Raw genomic sequence first — 23,111 nt, forward strand, 5'->3', positions numbered from 1 at the left:
ACCTCAAGTCCCGGTACATTCTTAACAAAAATGACACCGCCCGCAGACGTGCCTATAGCGTGGGACACTACTGCAAAAAACCTAGACGTGAAACGTCGCACCATGCTCCCGGTCTCTTCTTCCACGACAATTTTCGTTTCCTGCACCACCAGGGCGTCAATGTCATGCTCAGTTAAAATGCGGTATACCTGGCTCTGCTTCTTCTTGCTTGCCAGTCCCCTGACGTTAAGTGTACCGAATTTTATGGGGGACGCAGGAGCCATTTTCATACAGAAGAAAGAGGCCGGGAACGTGGTGCTTACCCTTCCCGTCTAGCGCGTGGCTAGACGACGTCTTTGACACCGGAGCCATCCGGTGCTGGTTCCAGGCCTGGCAGCGGGGGCGGTTTATCGAGGGTTCTCCTCTCCGTCGACACATTAGGTCGTGGTCGGATGGATGGCCGCCGTCCTTGGGTCGTTTTTGACGGCGGCTCCTCGACACTGAGGGCTGCCGCCTTGTCTCCATCGGTTCCGGTCTGGGCATGTGGTCTCTTCGCTGGGGCAGGACCACTGGTAGTACGGGCGCCGCTCTTGTCATGGTTCTCGTTCAGAGTCGCTGGCTCGGTTTCTTGGAGCGCTGAGTCGGTTTCTTGGAGCGCCGGCGCGCTTATTTCACCACTCGACGCCTCCATCCCATTTGTCGAAGATTCTGCCCCTTCAGGCTTCCGCCCACCATCGCTGCTGGAGGGTCCCGAAGAGTCCGTCGCGCCTGCGTGCTTTTCGGGTTCGCCTATGCCTTTTGCAGATTCTTCGGCCTCGGCTACGTCCATCAGGAGTTCCGCAGAGTCGTCTTTCGACACAGCGCCCGTAGCCACCGCATAAGTGCGGACACAGTCGGCATCCGCGTGACCGTACCGCCGACACTTCGTACAGCGGGGAACTTTACATTCACGCCGCACGTGACCCGTACCGTGGCAGCGCAGGCACTGCATTGGACGTCCAGGCGCCACGACAAGAGCCAACTCTCCGGCGACGCGTACCTGGTGTGGTAGGTCATCCACTTTAAGACCGGGCTTCAATTTCAGTAGGACAGTTCTTGTCGTTGAGCTCTTGTCATTGACGCCTTGGATCCGCCACCGCTCTCGCGTAACGTCGGTCACTTTGCTAAACGCAGCTAGGGCCGCCCGGATGTCGACGTCGGCGACACCATGAAGCATCCAGTGTAGCCGCAGCTTTACCTGCTGGTCTTCCGGGTCGATGATAAGGCAGCGGCGTATCTTAACTTGCAGCTCATTGAAGGCGAGCAACTTCTTCGCTGCCTCTGTGCTCCGCAGGGTAACCGCCCACACATGGTTGATTTGGTAGGCCCCAACGCGACCACGTCGGGGAGCGTACCGGTCTCGGCCAGGGCGTCACGGAAATCCTCGACCCGAAACGGCCTCGCTCGCACATCTCCGTGAACAAAAACCGTATTGAAAACAACACGTCCTGTTGGCAGTGTCGGCAAAATGATCTGGTAATCCTTATCTTCACAGTCTTCAATCCTGTTTCCGCGGCCGCCGAAGGCCGCTGTCGCCGCTCCGCTGAAGCCCATGATACTGCGATCCGATCAGCTCGGCTGCCGGAATCAGAATGCGCTACCTCTACACAACGTATGGCATGGCTGCTGAAGTGTTTAAATTGGTATAAATGCTTTCTTTATGAGTTTCGCAGCCCTTCATGCATATGTTTCGTGCACTTCTGTCGTTTAATTACAGTGTTCTAGAAGCTTTTGTAGCGGCAAAAGCGGCGCTCTGCCCTTGAGGCTTTACAAGCGGTTGCCGCGGCGCGGCACTAGCGTGGACCGAATCGCAGACCTCGCGGAACGAATCCGTGACGTCATGGTCCGTCCGCGGGCTAAAAGCATTCACACGACAGACGTGAATAGCAGACGACAGAGCGGACGGAAACGGAAGGAGCAGCCAAGCTCTCGACACCAGGTTAGCTGCGAACGGCAGCTGAGAACTGGTTCGAGAGTAGTCGTCAAAATGGAGGTGCAGCGGAAGCGTCAGTTGGCAGCGATCGCTGCAGTGGTAATCGAATTAGACCAGCTCGATGATGATTCTGATAATTACTGCGCAAAACGCAGTTGCTGGCAAAGGAACTGGATTGCCAGAAAGGAGCTTGGGTTGCAAAACCAGTTGTAAGAGGAGCTTCTGGAAGCAGATCGAGCCGAATACCGCCGGCTGCTCCGTGTGAACGAAGAACAATTTCTGCAGCTGTTGTCACGCGTGGGTCCACGGATTGAAAGACAAGATACTGTCATGAGGAAAGCCATTCCCGCGAAGACACGGCTGCAGGTGACACTACGGTACCTTGCCTCAGGTGAGCGTCGTACTTTTCTGTGTAGGTGCTTGTAGCGACAGTTTTTTTCTTTGTTTGGGGGCAGCTGAAGGGAACGTGTTAGTATGGGAATCTTATTCCCGGAATTGCTTCAGAAGTGCAATTGACGATAAAGATAAAATGAAGCTGGTGGGGGCTCCGCATGTCTAATATTTGATGCTTAACTGCTGCCGCTCGATGCTATTTTACCAGTCTACGAGTCTTCAAGTTAGCGGCACCGTGTAACACGAGAACTTATGGAATGTGTTATTGCGCAGATTCGTTTGCTTTGATTAATAACATCTTGACATTCAGGAGATGCAAAAGAATGGGGACTTAGTCACCCGAGAAGCTTCGTTACGCTAGAATAACAAACATTTCAAGGGTTGCTATATTGTGGTGCTCTTGTGAAACAAATTCCAGATTGAAAATTTTTGTGCACTTCTTTTAATTTGCTACCGAATTTACATTGCATTATGCTCTGTCTTCCCAGGAGAGAGCCATCATTCGCTGAGTTGCCAGTTCCGGCTCGGTCATTCAAGCGTGAATGATAACATTCATGAAACCTGCACGGCTATATGCCAAGAACTGAGAGCGGAGTATATAAAAACGCCCAAAACAGAGGAAGCGTGGACAGAAGTGATGCAGGGCTTTGGACATCAATGGAACTTCCCCAACTGTGCCGGGGCAATTGACGGCAAGCATGTCACCATAACCCAACCTGCCAAGTCGGGCTCGATATACTATAACTATAAGAAGACGTTCAGCATAATCCTGTTTGCTGTGGTGGACGCCAACTACAGGTTTATCTACACTGATGTTGGTGCACCAGGATCGCAAGGAGACGCGGGGGTCTGGCAAACAACACCTCTGCAGAAAAACATCACCAACGAAACAGCCGGCCTGCCAGACGGCGTGAAAGTGGCAAGTTCACCTGACATTGTGGTGCCACCTGTATTAGTTGGTGATGATGCATTTCCAATAGGCAGGAATCTCATGAAGCCGTTCAGTGACAAAAAGCTCACCGAGGACAAGAAGATATTCAACTACAGGTAAATACTGAATACAACATTTTGTGCTTTAAAACTGATTCCTGCAGTCACTTGATCCAGATGTTTGATAGTGCGTCATCTTGTCCTCACCTTTTCATTGTTTTAGGCACTGTCCGTGCCTGTTTTTGCACTTGTATGCGTGCTTTGTAGACTTGATTTGTATTTTTGCTTTTCAGGTTGTCCCGTGCACGACGCGTCGTTGAGAATGCCTTTGGCATACTTGCCAATCGGTTTCGCTTCCTCCACACCGTGATCAATGCCAAGCCAGAACGTGCTACAGCGATTGTGGACGCAGCGTGTGTGCTACACAACTTTGTGGGAATGGATGGTATGAGTGATGGAGATGCACATCTCAAGCTTGGCAACACCTCAGAACTTAATATGCAGCCTTCACCTCGTGGAAGGATTAATGCCATCGGTGCAGCAGTACGACAACAATTGTGCGACTTCTTTGGAAATGAAGGTGCTGTGCCATGGCAGCGTGAGGCTGCCCACATAGACGTGAGCAAGTATTGACAACAGTGAAAGTGTTTAAATAAAATGTTTATAAAGTTTTTATTCCCGACTAACTCATATCACTTGAAAATCTTTCAATGACCTTCAAGATCTCTGCCTGACAGGACAGCACTTTCTCTCTGGGCACAGATTTAATATGTGCAGCGACCAGTTTTCCGAACTGGTCTGCTGGATCCTCTGGCTGCACATGCACTTCAAATGCACTGGCCAATTTTTCCAGTATTTGCTGGCGGTCGCTCCAGCGAGCACTCGACTCTTGAGCCCGTTCATTTGTCCTCCTCCTCTTCTTGCCTGGTTGCTGACCTGGAGAGGGTGGGGATGGTGCTGACTGGGTCTCAAGTAGGCCAGACTCTGCTGCAGTTCTCCCTACAGCTTCATTTGTGTCTTGCTCTGGAGACTGAAATGATAAAAAATGATAATGGTCCTGATTACTGTTTTCAGTGTGCAATACACATGGTCGGAGGTCGTGGAAGTTATTGTAATTGTTACGGAAAAGTAGCAAGTACAGTTATCGCAGGAAAATTTCTTCTCGAACATCCTATTCCAACTTCAAAAACATAAGTACATAGTGAAGTGAACTCTTGCCCCAAACGTGCAGTTCTTACTGCAAGCATAATATGAAGGAGGCCAACAGCCATCTAAAGCCAGGAAAAACATAGCGAATGTTTCAATTTTTTTTTTGTGCGGTTGACAATCGGGATAGTAACAATAATTATATTATGCCTTAAAAATAAGTGGAAATATTCTTGAGCGATAAGAATATGATACTTAATTTCCCATTTATAAGCTCTGCAAACAAAAGAGCAAGCAACATTCTCTTTTTTTTTTTTATTCGAGAAGTGTGCCATGAGGCATAAGTTGAAAAAGGAAAGGGGGGAAGGAATGCACGGGATTGAAAGTTAAAAGAAGGAGTGAAGAACCGTTGCGCTGAGGTAGTCGCAGAGGTTGTTAATGAAACGGTTGTCCATTGTCCACTTCACGAAGTCACTTTCGCGGTTCCACCGCAGGCCCACCTCCCTGAGGAGCCGTTTTCTGATAGCAGCCGTCGCTGGGCACGTCCACAACAAGTGCCGCACATCACATATGTCCGGTGCAGCGCCACAGTGAGGGCACCTGTCAGGTCGTGGCAGATCTTTGGCACGCCACCGATGACGGACAGATGGTGTCAGAGCCGCCCCTGCCCGAATCCGGCGCACGGATACCTCCTCCTGCCGAGTAAGACTACGGGGGAGAGGGTGCGAACACGGAGGAATTAGAGCGCGTGTTCGCTGGCGCAGAACTTCGGAATCGGAAACGTGGGACAGGAACGGATCTGGGGGAAGAGGGGAAGGTGGCGGATCGTCTAATGTATGAAGATGAGTCATAGCATCCGCTTGAATGTTATGTGTATCCTGGGCATGGCCGCGAATCCAGTGTATGCGCACAGGACATGGATACTTTGCGCAACATTCTCCTATGCTTGCCTGATCTCCGATGGCGGCTGGCTTTCTTATTTGCGCCATAACGAGTCCCTCATTTCTCTATCCTTGTCCGCTCTGGGGGCTTAATCTGCTATTTCTACTAGAGGTCATGCGCACATGCACCGCGCCAAACAAACGGGTCACAGGTTTTCGCATTTTCCAAGTTTTCGACAGGAAAACTGCCAATAATGCACTGCTAATATTGTGAGGGTCAGATATGCGAGGCGCAACTACCACTTCTGCGCTCGGTGCATTGCCTTCGCACTGCCCGTTGATTGAGCGGTGAGTCGGCATTCGCACGGCATCTAGGAATCTCAGGGTCCTGAAAAATCGCCACTTCCCAGTGTACGCCTCGTCGGCTGCCTGCCCACTTTTTGTTTCGAGCATTTTTTTCTTCTCCAGGCGGTACGTGCGTCTTTTGTTATTAAAAAAGGTCTTCAATGATTCTGCGTGAAATGAAAAAAACAACCATTATCCATATCAAACAAATGTACACCGGGCTTTCACACAGTGCACAGCGTGTCAATCATGCTGCGTTTTTTTTTTTCGCAGCAGTCACTTTATTGTCACATCGTGAAATATGACCAAATAAACAAGGCTACAAGAAAACACGAAAAAACAATAGGCGAGGTGCATTTCCGAATTTACAAAATACCACATACCTGTTTGGTAGGGAGCGTAGGCTGGCCATTGTTCAGTCATTTGCTCAGTTATTTTATCCCACAACGCTTGCTTCAACTCGGTGTTCGAATAATCATTGCGGGCAATGTCCCAAAGCGTTGGGAACTGCTCTACAAGATTAATTAAGAAAAGCGCAGCGTCGTCGGACAAACTCATGGTGCGCACGTTGGTCAGAGAACGACAAAGACGCGACAAGCACACTAGACATGCGCACGCAAGCACACGTTTCGCATGTAAACAGTGATGCTTACTCTGATGCGGCTGTCGCAAAAAGTGCACAAAAAGTAGCAGGGTGGCCAGACGACGTGGCGTTTCATTCTGAATTTGTGTTTCTTTCCCGCCAGAATCCCAAAGCGAAAAAGCGCCTTGCATTTTCCGTCCGCGTCGTCCGCGGACATGAGCCGGTTGGCCTGAATCCGTGACGTCAAGCCTACGTATGCGCGGTTCGTCCGCGAGATCTGCGATTCGGTCCGTCGTGTGAATCCACCTTACGCGCGCTGCGCGGCTACGTGGGGCCGATAGCACAGTAGTTAACCTCCCTGCCTTCCCATTTGCCTTTCTCTCTCTCTCTCTCTCTCTCTCTCTCTCTCTCTCTCTCTCTCTATATATATATATATATATATATATATATATATATATATATATATATATATATATATATATATATATATAAGTGAAAAAATTACTTGGTTCTGTCCTAAAAAAAAAAACTCCCTAAAATTTGTGAGATTTCAGGCCTCACCTTGCCTGGTGTGCTGCGTGTATTTAGACATTTTTTTCTTTTTTTTTTTGGTATGCGCCAGTGTACCTCGACAGACTTGGAGATACCCAACCACGGAATGGCTTGTTTCTCATCCCCTCGTACCGGGACCTGCACAGTTAATGGTGTTACTGAGCGCCCTCCTCACACAGACGCCTTTAAGTCACCCTCTTTGTGAGGCTATACTGGGAATGTGAACGCGTCCATCAAGACCGGCGCCTTTGTGTGAAAGGCAAACACTGGCTGCCGATCCTCCTGGACTGCAGAAAGTGAAAAAAAGTAAATGAAAAACGCGAAAATATTATCGAAGAATACAAAGCACCAGTGCAAAAAAAATGAGAGAGAAAAGAAATAATGTCATTTCACAACTCCGGGTCTGTTGTTAAGCAATTCGATAGGCCAAAGGGCGCTTTATATTTCTTTGAAAATGTCGACTACGGATTGGCCAGTTGGTAATAAGTTGACCTTTCTCGTGGGAGTTTGGAGAGTGTGCATTCGCTGCTGCAGGCTTCCCAATGCCGCGCCATGGGCAGCGGCGCTATCAAAATTATAGAAAAGGTCTCCGTCGAGGATCAGTCTCGTATTCATTTCACTTCCTTTGTTGCAGTATGTGTTGCGGATGTTCGGTTCAGTTTTGTCCTCATCGTTTTGAAAGGACGATGAGTTACTGCTGTTAGTAAACCCGTCTCACTTGGTGATCCGTTCAAGCAACTCAACACAAAAAAGAAAAACACAACTACATTTTGTAGTGTAGATTGCTGCCAGTAAAAAAAAAAAAAAAAAATCAGCCCCCGGTACCTGCGTTTTTACACGCACGTTTTACGGTGTGAGGATTCGAACCGCTCAACTCTGAGTTGCAAGTCGGATGCGCTACCTCTACACAACGTATGGCATGGCTTCCACAGTGTTTAAACTTGTATAAATCCTTTCTTTATGAATTTTGCAGGCCGTCATGCATGCGTTTCGCCCACTTCTGTCGTTTAATTACAGTATTCAAGAAGATTTTGTAGCGGCAAAAGCGCCGCTCTGCCCTTGAGGTTTTACAACCGGTTGCCGCGGCGCGGCACTGGCGTAGAGTCCTGGGGCAGAAACACCGCGTCGTCGGTACGCGGGGCCGATAGGACAGTCGCGCTGTTTTTTATGGCGTTATCACACAAGTATCCCATTTTTGGAATTCATCACCGCTTGGCTATCAATGAAGATGCAAAAAACGAATGGATAACTATTTTTAACCTTTCAAACGGAAATCAGTGGCCGTGTTTCGGTGACGGCGCCAACGGGAGGCAAGGGACGGCGGCAGCTAACTCAAAAATTGCCCTGCTCTTTCTGTCACCAGAGGAATTGATTTTGGTCGCTCAGAAGCACCTAAGCAGCTTAATATTTGCGTTGCGTTATGTGAAACCAATGTATCGCTGCTTTAATGCCGCGATTTGTTCTTTTTATTTTGTCTTGAAGAGGAACAATGCCCAAAAATTGACGCCCCCTTTTTAATTTACCACCGTTCGGACTAAAGCTTCATTCGTGAAAATTTTGTAATGCTATTAAAGTATCGTGCACTCTAGGCATTCATATAACGCTACTAGGAAATTTTACAGCTACCCTTCCATTCTTAGACATTTCATGGCTGATGGAACGGGCGGATGTAGTATCAGCTGCATGGGAGTACGACGCCCACTATTTAATGAAGGCCTCATGCATTAATTCGTGCAAATCGTCTTGTAGTGCGCGATTTTCTACCCATTTGCCGTCAGTGCTTTTTCTTTGTTCAAGTTCACTTAAATAGGTTGCGCCCTTAATTATAATGGCGAACCCATACTTTTACTGGTTCTTCTAATACTCGCTTCTCAAAGCTTTGTTTTTCACTACTGATTAATTAATGCAGACCTTATAATTGAGTTCCATTTCACTCCTGCATAATCTTAGAAAGGACTGTTTTCCAATTTTAAGTTTAATGTTATCGTAACCACAAGCCAAATAAATGCAATTTTAGAATTTTAAAATTCTAATTTTGATGCAGTTAACAACACAGCGAACTTCCACTTTTAATAGAGCATTCATTTCGGGCTTGGACGTGTATTCTCAGATGGGACATTTCACTAACGAAATAACGGCTGATATGTTCACACTATAAATAGATGCTGAAAACTGCCCCGTTTCCACTTTGTACGCACTGGTGCTCAAGCGATGCAAAGAGTGATTCAAAGGTACCGTGGGGGACGCCTCAACGGTGTCACTGCAGGGACTGCGGCTGCCTGCCAGTCTTTGAGAGCTGCTCAGTGATCACGAATAGTGGCCGCCTTACCAAATAAATAATTCTGAAACCATTAAAATTACTTCTGCCGCATCAGCGAGTCCTCTCTCATTCTCACAGAAAGGGAAATGTTTCTGTCCATGTCGGCGGACGTAGGTCTCTAACTTGTTTTTCTCTTCGCATAGCAAGTTTTATTTATTGCCTTCTTTTTCCTGCTTAGTGAACACTTGCTTTATTGTATTTTATTTTCGCGCTTCCCTTTTCTTTCGCCGCCGTGATGACTGATCAATGGCAGTAGTGCGCGCTTGGCTGCTGGCCCTATAGATTCGGGTTGGATCCCGGCCACAGCGGTCGCATTTAGATGGAACAGAAGATATAGACACGCGTGTACAGTCCGATGTCAGTGCACATTAAAGAACGTACCCCAGGGGCTCGAAATTATGCAGAGTGACTACGGCGTCCTTCGTAACCCGAGTCACTTGTCCCAAATAGTGACTCAAGTTTCGAGGTTAAACCCCCGACTGAACCCCATAAAACCTATCCAAACGTTTCACTTTATATTCTCCAACACCTCCGTTCATTCCTTTTACTCTTCGTCCACACCCTTTCATACTTGCTTTACCGTCGTTTCGTGCTATTGCCGAGTGGTTTCACGAGTGCATTTCGGTCATTTAGCCAATCTTCTTTCACCTTCTCCTCGAGCTTCACTGCTCATCGCTTGTAATTGTTCGTCAAGTTTGCCCGCGTTCGCTGGCCGCCTACTTGCTCTGCAGTGCACTTTCCCGGCCTTAGATGGTTTTTGCTATAGTAGTAGTAGTAGTAAAATACTTTTATTCGACCATAATTTATAGGCCGAGCATGTCGACCGCCCGGGCGACCAGAAGCCGCTGTTCTTCTTCCCCTTCAGCGCCAAGCCAGTCGAGCCAGGTGGTGATGGATAGAAAGGGTGGGGGCAAGGAACCCGACTGCTGAGCAGCCGGGCAATAGAAGAGGCAATGGGCCAGGTCCGCGTAGATACAGGGGCAGTTGGGACAGGAAGGGTCCGATCGATAGCGATAGCGGAAGAGGCGGGACGGGGTGATAACTGCATTCATCTGAATGTGCCGAAGAAGGCGAGACTCCGGCACCGTGAGTGATGGATGAGGGGGAGGGTAAAGGCGTTTGTCGAGGCGGAGCTCACCGTAGACCTCTTTTATGGTGCGGCGAAGGGTGAGTCTCCCACCGTCCTCCGAGGGCTTGGGCCAGGGTATCAACGGTGCCCGGAAAAGTGTGTCGCGGGCGAGCTGATGGGCCAGCTCATTGCCGTCAATCCCTGAATGCCCAGGGACCCAGCGGTGGAAAACGATGGAAGGCTGCAGTGCGGAGACCGCTCGTTCGACCTCCTGTTGGAGAGAAGGGGTCAGAGTGCGTTTCTGTATGTGGTGTATAGCGGCTTGTGAGTCTGAATAGACTGTGTACTCTTGGAGAGAGGGAAGGAGGGCAAATGACTGGAGGGCATGCGCAATGGCGAGGACCTCGAGGGACAATGCGTCTGGATGGTGTAGATACGGCCCGCTGGTGTGGGTTTCAGGAGCAGGGAGGTGTGGATGGTACAGGGCGTAGCCGCAGGAACCTCGAGGAGCCACGAAGGAGGCATCCGTGTAAGCTACACCCTGGGTATCAAAGAGAGGGGAATGGTGCTGTGCGGCCGCATGACGACGTCCGGCGTGCAGGACGGGGGACATGTTGGTCGGGAGGGGAAGGATACGAAGATTGGGAGCGGGGATGGGAATATGAGAGGTAAACGGGGAGATTGGAATGGGCGAGATACCCGCTTGAGTCAATAACCACTGACCCTGACTGGTAAGGGAAAGCCGGGCAAGCTGCGAGTCACGATGGAGACTGAGAAGAGAACGAAGAGGATGGAAGAAGCCTGTGGCAAAGAGCTTAGTGGTAGAGGTAGTGATAGGGAGGTTGAGAGCTGCCTTGTAGAGGCCCACAAGGGCAGTCTCGAGAGCGTTAAGTTGAGTCTGAGTGAAGGAAGCGTAGGGTGCAAAGTACAAGACCTTGTTGAGGGCCAGCGCGTGGGCAACGCGGCACGCGTGAGCCTCGCGGAGACCTGAGCGTCGAGTGACCACGCGCCGCAGGAGGTGAGGTACAGAGTGGCAGGTGGTGACAGCGCGGTGGAGGGCTTGCACATTCCTAGCCGCATGCAAAGGGAAGCCAAGAACTTTGCACTGTGTGACGACAGAAATTGGAGAGCCAGAAAGGTGGAGAGAGACGAAGTGGTTGTGTGAGCGCTGGTAGGAGGAATGGTTGAGAAGGAGAAGCTCGGATTTCTCAGGAGCAGGAGAGAGGCCAGCGGTGGTGAGAAAGGAGTCGATGAGATCTAGGCCACGTTGCAGGGTGTCCTGTACGTGACCGGGAGAGCCAGATGAACACCAGAGAGTGATGTCATCGGCGTAAAATATATGATGCAGGTCGGGAATTTCAGCTAGCTGGGAGGCGAGAGGGGCCATAGCGAGATTGAAAAGGGTAGGAGAGAGAACAGCACCTTGAGGAGTGCCACGGGTGAGGTGGTGTGGGTTAGACAAGTGGGTATCTACTCGAAAGCGAGCCACACGTTTAGAGAGGAATGAGCGGATATAGGAGTACATGCGGGAGCCACAATCCAAAGAGGCGAGTTGAGAAACGATGTGATCGTGGCAAACACCGTCAAAGGCCTTGCGAACATCGACAGTCACAAGTGCGTAAATTTGAGTGGGTGTAGGGGACAGGAACGTTTGCTGGAGAATCAGAAACATGTCCTGTGCACAGACGCGGCGTCGGAAGCCAATGAGAGAATGGGGGAAGAACTCCCGTGCCTCAAGAAAATCAGAGAGGCGAGTCAGAGCCATTCGCTCAAGGGTCTTACCAACGCACGACGTCAGGGAGATTGGGCGGAGGTTAGAGAGAGAGGGAGGTTTGCCCGGCTTTGAAATCATAGAAATAAGGGAGGATGTCCAGGAGCTCGGCAAGTAGCCGCTCTCCCAGGCCTCATTGTAGGTTTGAAGGAGGAATTCTTTGGCGCAGTCAGGAAGGTTACGAAGTGTGGTGTATGTAATGGCATCCTCACCGGGAGCCGAGCGTGTAGCATTGGCAGCCAGAGCAGATTCGAGCTCCCGGAGAGTGAAGCATTGGTCCAGATCGGGGTTAGGTCCACCTGAGTACACCGGGTAGGAGGGTGCCAGAGGGGGCGGGAGGTAGAGAGAGGCGAGTTGATCAAAAACTTCGGAGGGAGTACCCTGAGTGAGGGCTTTAGCTAGAGTGGGAGCAAGGGCAGGCTTAGTGTCAAGGCGGGATTTAAAGAGAGACCATGCGGATCGCGAGTGCAATGCAGAATCAAGGCCATCACAAAGAGCACTCCAACGAGAGTGCTCGAGGGAGGCGCAGTGGGCGACGATCTCAGCCCGCAGAGCAGTGATCCGGGAGGAAAGTTGGGCATTGTGTGGTTGGGAGCGAAAGGAGCGTTGAAGACGTTTACGGCGACGCCATAAACGGATAAGGTGAGGATCTGGGTCTTGGATTGGGTAACGAGAGCGAACGAGACGGCTACTGGACGTGAGCGCTGCAGAGATGCGCGACGTCCAGTCGTCGTAGGATTGAAAGGAGTCGGAGGCGAGATTAGTGCGAAAAGCATGCCAGTCAGTGTGAATAACCGGATGACAGCGAGGGATGTGGGAAAGAGAGGTGGTGATATAGATGAGAAAGTGGTCACTTAGAAGAGTTTCGGCTGTCACCTGCCAGTGAAAGGAAAGTGAACCCCGAGAGAGAGATTGAGGTCGGGTGTCGTGGGGCGTTGTGAGCCAATGCCCGCTCGAGTAGGAGAGCCAGGAGTATTAAGAAGGCTGAGATGGCGTTCCTGGGCCAGACAATGCAGGAGGCGGCCGGGTTTGAGGGTAGCCCCAGAGTGTGTGAGGGGCATTAAAGTCACCACCAAAGAGGAATGGGAGGTAGAAGGAAGAGAGTGAAGGAATTTGCTCAGAACAGAGAATAAAGAGGAAGTGACAGGGGGGTTGTAAAAAGACAAAAGGACGAGTGAGATGCGGGAAGAAGGGTGGTAATAAACCACACAAACTAAATATTTAAGGAGGGTGGAGGGGATGTCAATTTCCTCCACGAGCACGTCACTGCGTACATAAATAGACGCAAGTGGTGTGACCGTAGTGGCATGGTAGGCGCGGTAGCCTGGGACATTGCGGGCCGTCCGGGTCTCCTGGAGAAGGAGAAAATGAGGCAGAGAGGGGCGGGTGAGTAGATACTGGTGGAGGGGGGTCTTATTGTGGCAAAGATTTCGGCAGTTCCATTGCACAATTTCGAGGTCCTCGCCAAACGCCATTATGAGAGTGGAGAGGAACGCGATGGTACGCGTTCCCTCTTTTTTGCCGGGGGCAGTGACTCATGGACGGATTGGAGCATAGATGTGAAAGATTCCAATTGCTTTGATTGTGCTTGGAGGGTGGTATGAATCTGGAGAACCGAAGTTTCCAGCTGAACCAAGCGAGTGTGATGTGCCTGTGTGGTGGTTTCGACAAGGTCAGCCAAAGGGGCGACCTGGGCGCTGGAGGAGGGAGTGGGGAACGTGGCAAGGTGCTCATTTAGCTTGCTAAGCTGGGAGGTAAGAGAGGAGGTGGTTGTCTCGAGGGTTTGAGTCAAGGCATGTATCTGCTGCTGTAGATCGTGGGAAATGCGCTGCTGCTCTCGCTGCTGGCGAAGGAGCGGCTCGCGTCAGTCAAGGATGGAGAGGGTGGTGTAGTGGAAGAGAGGGACGCTGGCACCGAGGATCCTTTAACTATGGCAGCGAAGGAGAGTGATGGTGACGTGATCGGAGCTGATGGATATTCATGATTAGAGGAGGAGGAGGGGGTGGTGGGTTGAGTGGCCCGGCGCAAAGCTAGGCGTCGGAGGTAAGCAGCTTTAGCACACTCGCGTTGTTTAGCAAGAAGGAAGGGGCAAGTGGGGTCGAGGGAGGGGTGGGTGTTCACCTGGCAATGAACGCACCAGGGCTGGGCACACACATGAGCGGAAGGGTCAGCGGATAGAGGAGCAGCACAGCGACGGCACTTTGCCGGAACGCTGTGCTGGGGGCATTGGTGGGCGCGGTGGCCTAGGGTGAGACAACGGGTGCAGGTGGGAGGCTTAGGTTTATGAGGACGGCACCGGAAGGCAACGGGTTTGAAATATACAAAGTGGGGGATGACGGTACCAGCGAACGTTATGAGCACTGGTTGAGTGGATCCCATCATGCGAGCAGCGAGAATATCTGTTTTGAAAGATTCTAGATCATGCATGAGCTCATCAGGAGTGAAGTGGCCACCGGCGTTATGGATGACGCCGAGGCATGAGATGGGAGGATGGGGGGAATAAGTTTTGATGCTGACAGGCTTACCGTGAAGGTGAAGGTGCGTGATAGAAAGTAGGAGGTGGGCGGTGAGAGGAGAATGAGTTTTTGAAAACACAAGGCTTTGGGCTGGCCTGGCCTGAAGGGTGATGTCTGCACTGGTCTTGGAGGAAAGTTGTGCAGCGGAGGTGACTGCGGCGAGCACGTCGTAGAGAGGCAGCTTGGGATTGAGGGTACCAGGAGGGAGTTGTATGCCAACAGTGATGAGTTCGGAGCGGGGTCGGGTGGCGGAAGCAGGCTTACGGCTGGCACCGATGGTGCTCCAGCCGATTTCAGGGGGATGGAGTGTCGTCTACCAGGGACGCCATGAAGTCCATGTCTGCCGACGAATCGTCAGCCTGAGGCGCAATCTGCGACGCTGGTGCCGGGCTGCAGGTCTTTGTGTCAGCGGGTAATGTGGCTGGTGTAGGCACGGCGGCACCGGCGGCGTCGACGAACGCAGGCGGCTGCGACGCGTCTATGGGCCCAAAGGTGTTGGCGTCCCTTAGAGCGTGGAGTTGGCTAGCAGGGACGCTGCGGCGACGACGAACGCTGCCGGCTGCGCCGCGGCCGTCGATCTGGAGCTCCCAGCGTCGCTCACAGTGTTGGTTGCGACAGGATTTTGCACGGTGGCGTGGGCGGTTGGAGTAGGCCCCGCGGTGGCGGCATCAGTGAGTCTGGGCTGCAGGGGCTTCGTCAGACGCTGCATTGCAGAGGTGCAGGCGCGGCGCGTTAGGGTTAGCGAGGCGCCGCGCCGCTTCAGACTTTTGGAGGCGCTTGGAGGGCCAGCCCGGCAGCGGGCCGTGATGCCGATGGTATCCACGTGCTTCCGAAGCCTTCCGGAAACGATGGAGAGGAAATCCAGGGGCGGGCGAAGCCCTGGACTAGGCCAGGGGCAGGTGAAAGCGGAGCACGATACACAGCCAGCTAACCAGGGCGGCGCCACCTAGCGGGACCTCCTTGCTCTATGTGCCTTTGGTTGGCAATGCATCCTCGGGGTGCCCAACTGAGGCCAAATGTTCGCGGTCGGCTGGGTGTGGAGTAGTACCCGCGTTTTGTAGAGTTTTTGCATATGTTTATGTCTCCGAGGGACGCGCTTACCCGCTTTCATTATCCCAACGAGCTTAAAGCGCCACCCTTTACCAACGGCGGCTGTATATTATAAGGGCTGTCTGCTTTGGGGTGCTTGTCGGGTATACGAGTGCTTGCAGACGCGTAAAGGATTTCCTTCATGCGAAGCGCATGAATGTTGCCATTTCAAGCGATATTCTCACTCTGGCGTCAGTGCAGCCGCAAAGTAATAACAAGGGACCAAGCTCCTCTTCGTCAACGAAAACGAATACACTGGGCTACGATAAGAAAGCCGATGCCTGTAAGACTGTCACGGCAGGAGTGTTTGTCCGCCACTTTAATGCAACTGGAGCTAATATATTGTATCATTTTGTCTGGTGATGTGAAATAACCATCAGCACTTGTTTTGCGTCGGTAGTACTAACATCCTTATTGTGATCGAAAGGCAAATTTAAACTTCGCTTCTAGGAGAAACAACCTGCACTCACTCCACCCTCCCCCACTTCCCCTTTTAATTTTCGAAACCATGCTGTCTGTCCGCTCCAGCACACTGTCATTAACGTCGAAATGAGTCATATTGGTTTTGCTTCTAAAGTGATTTTCTGTGAACAGCTTTATTTAGTGCCTGCTCAGCCAAAATTGAGAGATTTACGGCCACAATATTTGGTACAATGGAAACAATCTTCAGCAGGATGTTCTTGGGTGAGCTGATGCATATCCAATTCAGGGATTGCCCCCTGAAAAATGAGCGCCAAGGCTTGGTCGGATGACGTGGAATACAACACAAAGAGCCCGACGCAGCGAAATGAAGTTCAGCAGGATGCATTCTTCGGCGAATTCGGGCATATTGAAGATAAGCGATTTTATATCTTTTTATGTATCAGTTCAGACATACCTACAAAATGCTGACAATACGAACCCCGAACCCTAAATAAAAACGAAATTCTGTGAAAAATACCAAATGTTGTTTTGTTTCTCTATAGACAGCGCTGAATGAAACACAACATTGAAAAGCAGCATGCTACTGGATTTGCTTGTTTGAAGAACAAAATGAATTTTTGTTATGTTTACCACATTTCGTAGGGGAAAAAAAGGTAGCAAAAAAAGAAGGCGAACGCAAGAAAAGAATTCACATGAGGACGACTGGGGGACGGCTCAGCAAGCCATGCTTTAATTGTTCGCATCATTTGCACTCGGCGATCAGCACGTACTAAACCATGATTTTTTTGGATAAATATGAAAAAAAACTGTGTATTGGCTTTGTTTACGGTGATAAAGATTGTTGTGCAGTGAGCCTTGCTGTGCTTGCACTTCGCAGTTTCAAAAATAAATCTTGGAAGCTCATAGTTCTTACAATCTTCTTGAAAGTACTGTGAACATATTGAAGGTACTCAACCACACATGGCTGCTTATCAGTGATATTTTATCCGGAGAATTATCCCTTTTAAGGATATTTATGATCCATCTTTCACTCTAAGAACTGAAGCTGAAGGAGTACCGGGAACGCCTTTCGATGGAGTATACGCTTGCCCCATATTCCACTCCTTTTTCCAGAGTCGCCGCACTCCTTCGAAGAGTAACGCCCTCTGCAGGCATAGATTGCTGCTGTAAAAAAAAAGAAAAAAAAATCAGCCCCCGGACCTGGGTTTTTAAACGCACGTTTTACGGTGTGAGGAATCGAACCGCTCAACTGTGAGTTGCAAGTCGGATGCGCTACCTCTACACTTTTTTTTTATTTATTGCCTGACTTCGGCAAGAACCACAATACACAAATACACTTACAGGGCACAATGAACAATACTTAACACTATCCGCCTGGTGGGTTGTGGCTTCGTCATATTAAAACTCAAAACTCTCTAAGCGCCACCAATGGCTCTACTCTTTCGAGCCACTCGGGTGCTTCAGGAGCGATTTTCTGAATTTCAGTATACTTATACATACACTCCTGAAAATAGATCCGTGCTGGCCGTGCATCAGGATCGCAATGATATCCTGCGTTCTGGAGCGCCAAATACAGTGGAGTCCCTTTAGCATAATAAGGTCGAATGGTGTCCCATCCTCACTCTCTACAGGCAAGTACCGTATTCCATGAGAGTCTAGCGGAAATTCCTTTTTTAAAGTCCTTTGCAAGATGTCCCAGAAGTATACCCCTTCCCAACAATGCAAAAAACGTGGTATATTGTCTCCGGTTGTTTACAGATTAAACAATGTGATCCCCAAGGTAGAAATAAATGCTTCCCCTCCAAAAATTTCTTTACTGGTAGTGTTCCGGTATGTAACTTAAAGAAGAATGTTTTTGCACTTGGCGGCACCTGCATAGCCTTCACACGCTTAAGTACGTCGCGTCCCTGGCCTCCACTGTATATGTCCCTGTACATAGGTTGTGGAAGAACTACATCGCACAAATCCCTATACAACTTCTTCCTGCTAACAGAAGACAAATACTCATACGAAAACCGAACAGATAGGAATCGAACACTCGCGACAACCTCTCTAAAGTGACCAAAAATACGTCCCGATAAATTTTCGGTTGAGACAACAAAATCCGGCAGTGCATTTCCAAGCCTTAATTGGCACACAGTGCGCAAAAACGGATCCCTTACATCACGCACAAAAAAGAAAAAATCTGCTTACGACTTGCCGCAGAAATAAGTGCCCCAGACTGACGCCACCGTCCTTGACCCGCATAAACAAATTCGTCCGGCTGCATCGTTCCCAGCCTGCAGCCCATACAAAAACGGCAAAGACCCGGTGCAATCTCTGTACGTTCATCCTTGCACAATGCAACACTTGCATCACGTACCACAACCTAGACATAAAAAACAGATTACACACTGTGGCCCTTGCGAAAATTGACAGATGTTGCCCTTTCCACCTCTCAACCTTTTCACGCATGGCTTGCGTCTGTTCTCTCCAGTACGGTTCGCTATCGCGATAACCGTCTAGTGGGACGCCCAAGTACTTTACTGGGGTCGTCACGCAGGACATGTTCGCAAAATTGTCGGACTTCGTTGGCCATTCTCCGTGCCAAAACCCCAGGGACTTTGACCAATTCACTTTACTGCCTGTGACTTTGGTGAATTCTTTTACACGTGCCACGGCCTCGGTTACACCTTCCCGATTCACTGTGAACACTGCCACTCATCCGCATAGGCCTGCAACTTAACTTCTGCCGCCTGAAGCTGGAAGCCACGAATGTTTTCATTTTTCATGATATTCAAACACAACGCTTCGATGTAAATGCAGAATAGAAGGGGGCTAAGGGGACAACCCTGGCGCACCGAACGCTGCAGGACGATGGGGGCCCCGAAACTCTTATTTACAATTAGTCTTGTCGTGCAGCTCCGGTACGCCAAGGCCACTCCCTCGCGAATAATGGACCCCGCATTTACATGGTCGAGTATGCAGAACAGGATTTCGTGCGAAACACAATCAAATGCTTTCTCAAGATCAAGGTGAAGTATTGCTACACCGCTATTTGTATGATCACAACATTCAAGCACACACCTCGCTCTATGCATATTGGTAACAATGGAGCGTCCCTTGATCCCACACGTCTGGTGAGGACCGACTATATCTTGAATAACTGACTGTAGTCTACGGGCTAAAACCTTCATGAAAACTTTATAATCTACGTTTGTGAGTGCGATAGGGCGATATGCTGTGACCTGTTGTAACTTTTCTGCTTCATCATATTTAGGAATTAATACTGTGTGGGATGTACCGTAAGACGGAGGCAATTCATTTACTTTGTAGGCTTCATTATACACTGCAGTCAGTACTGGCGCTATTTCGTGTTTATATGCTTTGTAAAAAGCCGCACTTAATCCATCAGGTCCAGGTGATTTTCCAAGGTTCAAATTTTCTATCGCATGCTCGACAGCTCCAACCTTTCTTTCTGTTCGTCATCTAATCGCGGTAAAGCGCCAAGAAACTTTTCCTTGAATGCGCTCACATCCACTTCTTGCTTTGCAAACAGCACCTGATAATATTCAAGAAATGCCTTCTGGATATGACCGCTTTCTCCAGATAACGCCCCACCCCAATCAGTCTTTCCAATGTGGTTTCGCTGAGCATGCGCTTTTTCAATTCCTAGCGCTCGTTTTGACGGTGTCTCCCCAGCTGCTACATCTTGCGCACTAGCCCGCACAAGCGCGCCACGATAGCGTTCTTCTTCGAAGAGTTCAATTTTGTGCTTTATTTTTCTAATGTCGTCGATCCATTTTCCAGGCTCTTCGCTTTCTTTTTCGACTAGTTTAGCCAGTAAAGATCTTAAATTTTCTTCCTCACGCTTCTCCTCTTGTCGTATACAGCTTGACCTTTCGATCGCTGCTATCTTTATTTGTTGTTTGCAAAGTTCCCACTGCTGTCATACTTTCAGTTCCCCGCCCGTCTCTAATTTGCCGATTTCTTCATTTACTTTCCCGCTAAAGATGTCTGTAAGGAGCTTATTATTTAATTTCCACAACTCCCAAGAAAACTGATTTTATCTTTTCTTTGTCCCTATCCCACACTCCACTAAACAATGATCAGAAAATGATACAGGCACTACATTGTAGGTACTGCATTTTGAAATAACATCCGGTGACACATAAATGTGATCTAGCCGTGCATGGCTTGACCGCTGAAAATGTGTGAAGCTCACACAACGCTCGCCTTCTAAACATTCCGCCACATCATCGAGGTTGCACGTCGCTATAACCTCTAAGAGTGCCTCAGTACTTCTGTCCCTAAACGCCCGTGCACTGGTTTTATCACACCCTCTCAGGACGCAATTGAAGTCACCCATGACGATTAGGGATTTCTCACAAATTAAGTACTTTTTAGGCTCTGAAAAAAACTGTCCTTTCATCCACCGCATTTGGAGCGTACACACAAATTATGCGCCAATATGTTTTGTTGTACACGAAGTCAACCAAAACACATCTACCCGATGGACACGCCATATATCCCTGAACCTCAAGTCCCGGTACATTCTTAACAAAAATGACACCGCCCGCAGACGTGCCTATAGCGTGGGACACTACTGCAAAAAACCTAGACGTGAAACGTCGCACCATGCTCCCGGTCTCTTCTTCCACGACAATTTTCGTTTCCTGCACCACCAGGGCGTCAATGTCATGCTCAGTTAAAATGCGGTATACCTGGCTCTGCTTCTTCTTGCTTGCCAGTCCCCTGACGTTAAGTGTACCGAATTTTATGGGGGACGCAGGAGCCATTTTCATACAGAAGAAAGAGGCCGGGAACGTGGTGCTTACCCTTCCCGTCTAGCGCGTGGCTAGACGACGTCTTTGACACCGGAGCCATCCGGTGCTGGTTCCAGGCCTGGCTGCGGGGACGGTTTATCGAGGGTTCTCCTCTCCGTCGACACATTACGTCGTGGTCGGATGGATGGCCGCCGTCCTTGGGTCGTTTTTGACGGCGGCTCCTCGACACTGGGGGCTGCCGCCTTGTCTCCATCGGTTCCGGTCTGGGCATGTGGTCTCTTCGCTGGGGCAGGACCACTGGTAGTACGGGCGCCGCTCTTGTCATGGTTCTCGTTCGGAGTCGCTGGCTCGGTTTCTTGGAGCGCTGAGTCGGTTTCTTGGAGCGCCGGCGCGCTTATTTCACCACTCGACGCCTCCATCCCATTTGTCGAAGATTCTGCCCCTTCAGGCTTCCGCCCACCATCGCTGCTGGAGGGTCCCGAAGAGTCCGTCGCGCCTGCGTGCTTTTCGGGTTCGCCTATGCCTTTTGCAGATTCTTCGGCCTCGGCTACGTCCATCAGGAGTTCCGCAGAGTCGTCTTTCGACACAGCGCCCGTAGCCACCGCATAAGTGCGGACACAGTCGGCATCTGCGTGACCGTACCGCCGACACTTCGTACAGCGGGGAACTTTACATTCACGCCGCACGTGACCCGTACCGTGGCAGCGCAGGCACTGCATTGGACGTCCAGGCGCCACGACAAGAGCCAACTCTCCGGCGACGCGTACCTGGTGTGGTAGGTCATCCACTTTAAGACAGGGCTTCAATTTCAGTAGGACAGTTCTTGTCGTTGAGCTCTTGTCATTGACGCCTTGGATCCGCCACCGCTCTCGCGTAACGTCGGTCACTTTGCAAAACGCCGCTAAGGCCGCCCGGATGTCGTCGTCGGCGACACCATGAAGCATCCAGTGTAGCCGCAGCTTTACCTGCTGGTCTTCCGGGTCGATGATAAGGCAGCGGCGTCTCTTAACTTGCAGCTCATTGAAGGCGAGCAACTTCTTTGCTGCCTCTGTGCTCCGCAGGGTAACCGCCCACACATGGTTGATTTGGTACGCCCCCAACGCGACCACGTCGGGGAGCGTACCGGTCTCGGCCAGGGCGTCACGGAAATCCTCGACCCGAAACGGCCTCGCTCGCACATCTCCGTGAACAAAAACCGTGTTAAAACAACACGTCCTGTTGGCAGTGTCGGCAAAATGATCTGGTAATCCTTATCTTCACCGTCTTCAATCCTGTTTCCGCGGCCGCCGAAGGCCGCTGTCGCCGCTCCGCTGAAGCCCATGATACTGCGATCCGATCAGCTCGGCTGCCGGAATCAGAATGCGCTACCTCTACACAACGTATGGCATGGCTGCTGAAGTGTTTAAATTGGTATAAATGCTTTCTTTATGAGTTTCGCAGCCCTTCATGCATATGTTTCGTGCACTTCTGTCGTTTAATTACAGTGTTCTAGAAGATTTTGTAGCGGCAAAAGCGGCGCTCTGCCCTTGAGGCTTTACAAGCGGTTGCCGCGGCGCGGCACTAGCGTAGACTCCTGGAGCAGAAACACCTCGTCGTCGGTACGCGGGGCCGATAGGACAGTAGTTAACCTCCCTGCCTTCCCATTTGCCTTTCTCTCTCTCTCTCTCTCTCTCTCTCTCTCTCTATATATATATATATATATATATATATATATATATATATATATATATATATATATATATATATATATATATATATATATATATATATATATATATATATATATATATATAAAGTGAAAAAAAATTACTTGGTTCCGTCCTCAAAAAAAAAACTCCCTAAAATTTGTGAGATTTCAGGCCTCACCTTGCCTGGTGTGCTGCGTGTATTTAGACCTTTTTTTTCTTTTTTTTTTGGTATGCGCCAGTGTACCTCGACAGACATGGAGATACCCAACCACGGAATGCCTTGTTTTTCATCCCCTCGTACCGGGACCTGCACAGTTAAAGGTGTTACTGAGCGCCCTCCTCACACAGACGCCTTTAAGTCACCCTCTTTGTGAGGCTATACTGGGAATGTGAACGCGTCCATCAAGACCGGCGCCTCTGTGTGAAAGGCAAAACTGGCTGCCGATCCTCCTGGACTGCAGAAAGTGAAAAAAAGTAAATGAAAAACGCGAAAATATTATCGAAGAATACAAAGCACCAGTGCAAAAAAAATGAGAGAGAAAAGAAATAATGTCATTTCACAACTCCGGGTCTGTTGTTAAGCAATTCGATAGGCCAAAGGGCGCTTTATATTTCTTTGAAAATGTCGACTACGGATTGGCCAGTTGGTAATAAGTTGACCTTTCTCGTGGGAGATTGGAGAGTGTGC

At 49.9% G+C, this 23,111-nt stretch overlaps 2 pseudogenes; both read right to left on the bottom strand.

The window, feature by feature from the left end:
- Positions 1-322: 322 nt before the first annotated feature.
- LOC144118244 (uncharacterized) lies at positions 323-1,572 on the bottom strand (annotated as a pseudogene).
- A 19,234-nt stretch (positions 1,573-20,806) lies between these two features.
- On the bottom strand, positions 20,807-22,056 carry LOC144118260 (uncharacterized; annotated as a pseudogene).
- Between the last annotated feature and the right edge of the window lie 1,055 nt (positions 22,057-23,111).

This window comes from Amblyomma americanum, chromosome 1, assembly GCF_052857255.1.
Source record: "Amblyomma americanum isolate KBUSLIRL-KWMA chromosome 1, ASM5285725v1, whole genome shotgun sequence".
In the NCBI taxonomy this organism is placed as follows: Eukaryota; Metazoa; Arthropoda; class Arachnida; order Ixodida; family Ixodidae; genus Amblyomma; species Amblyomma americanum.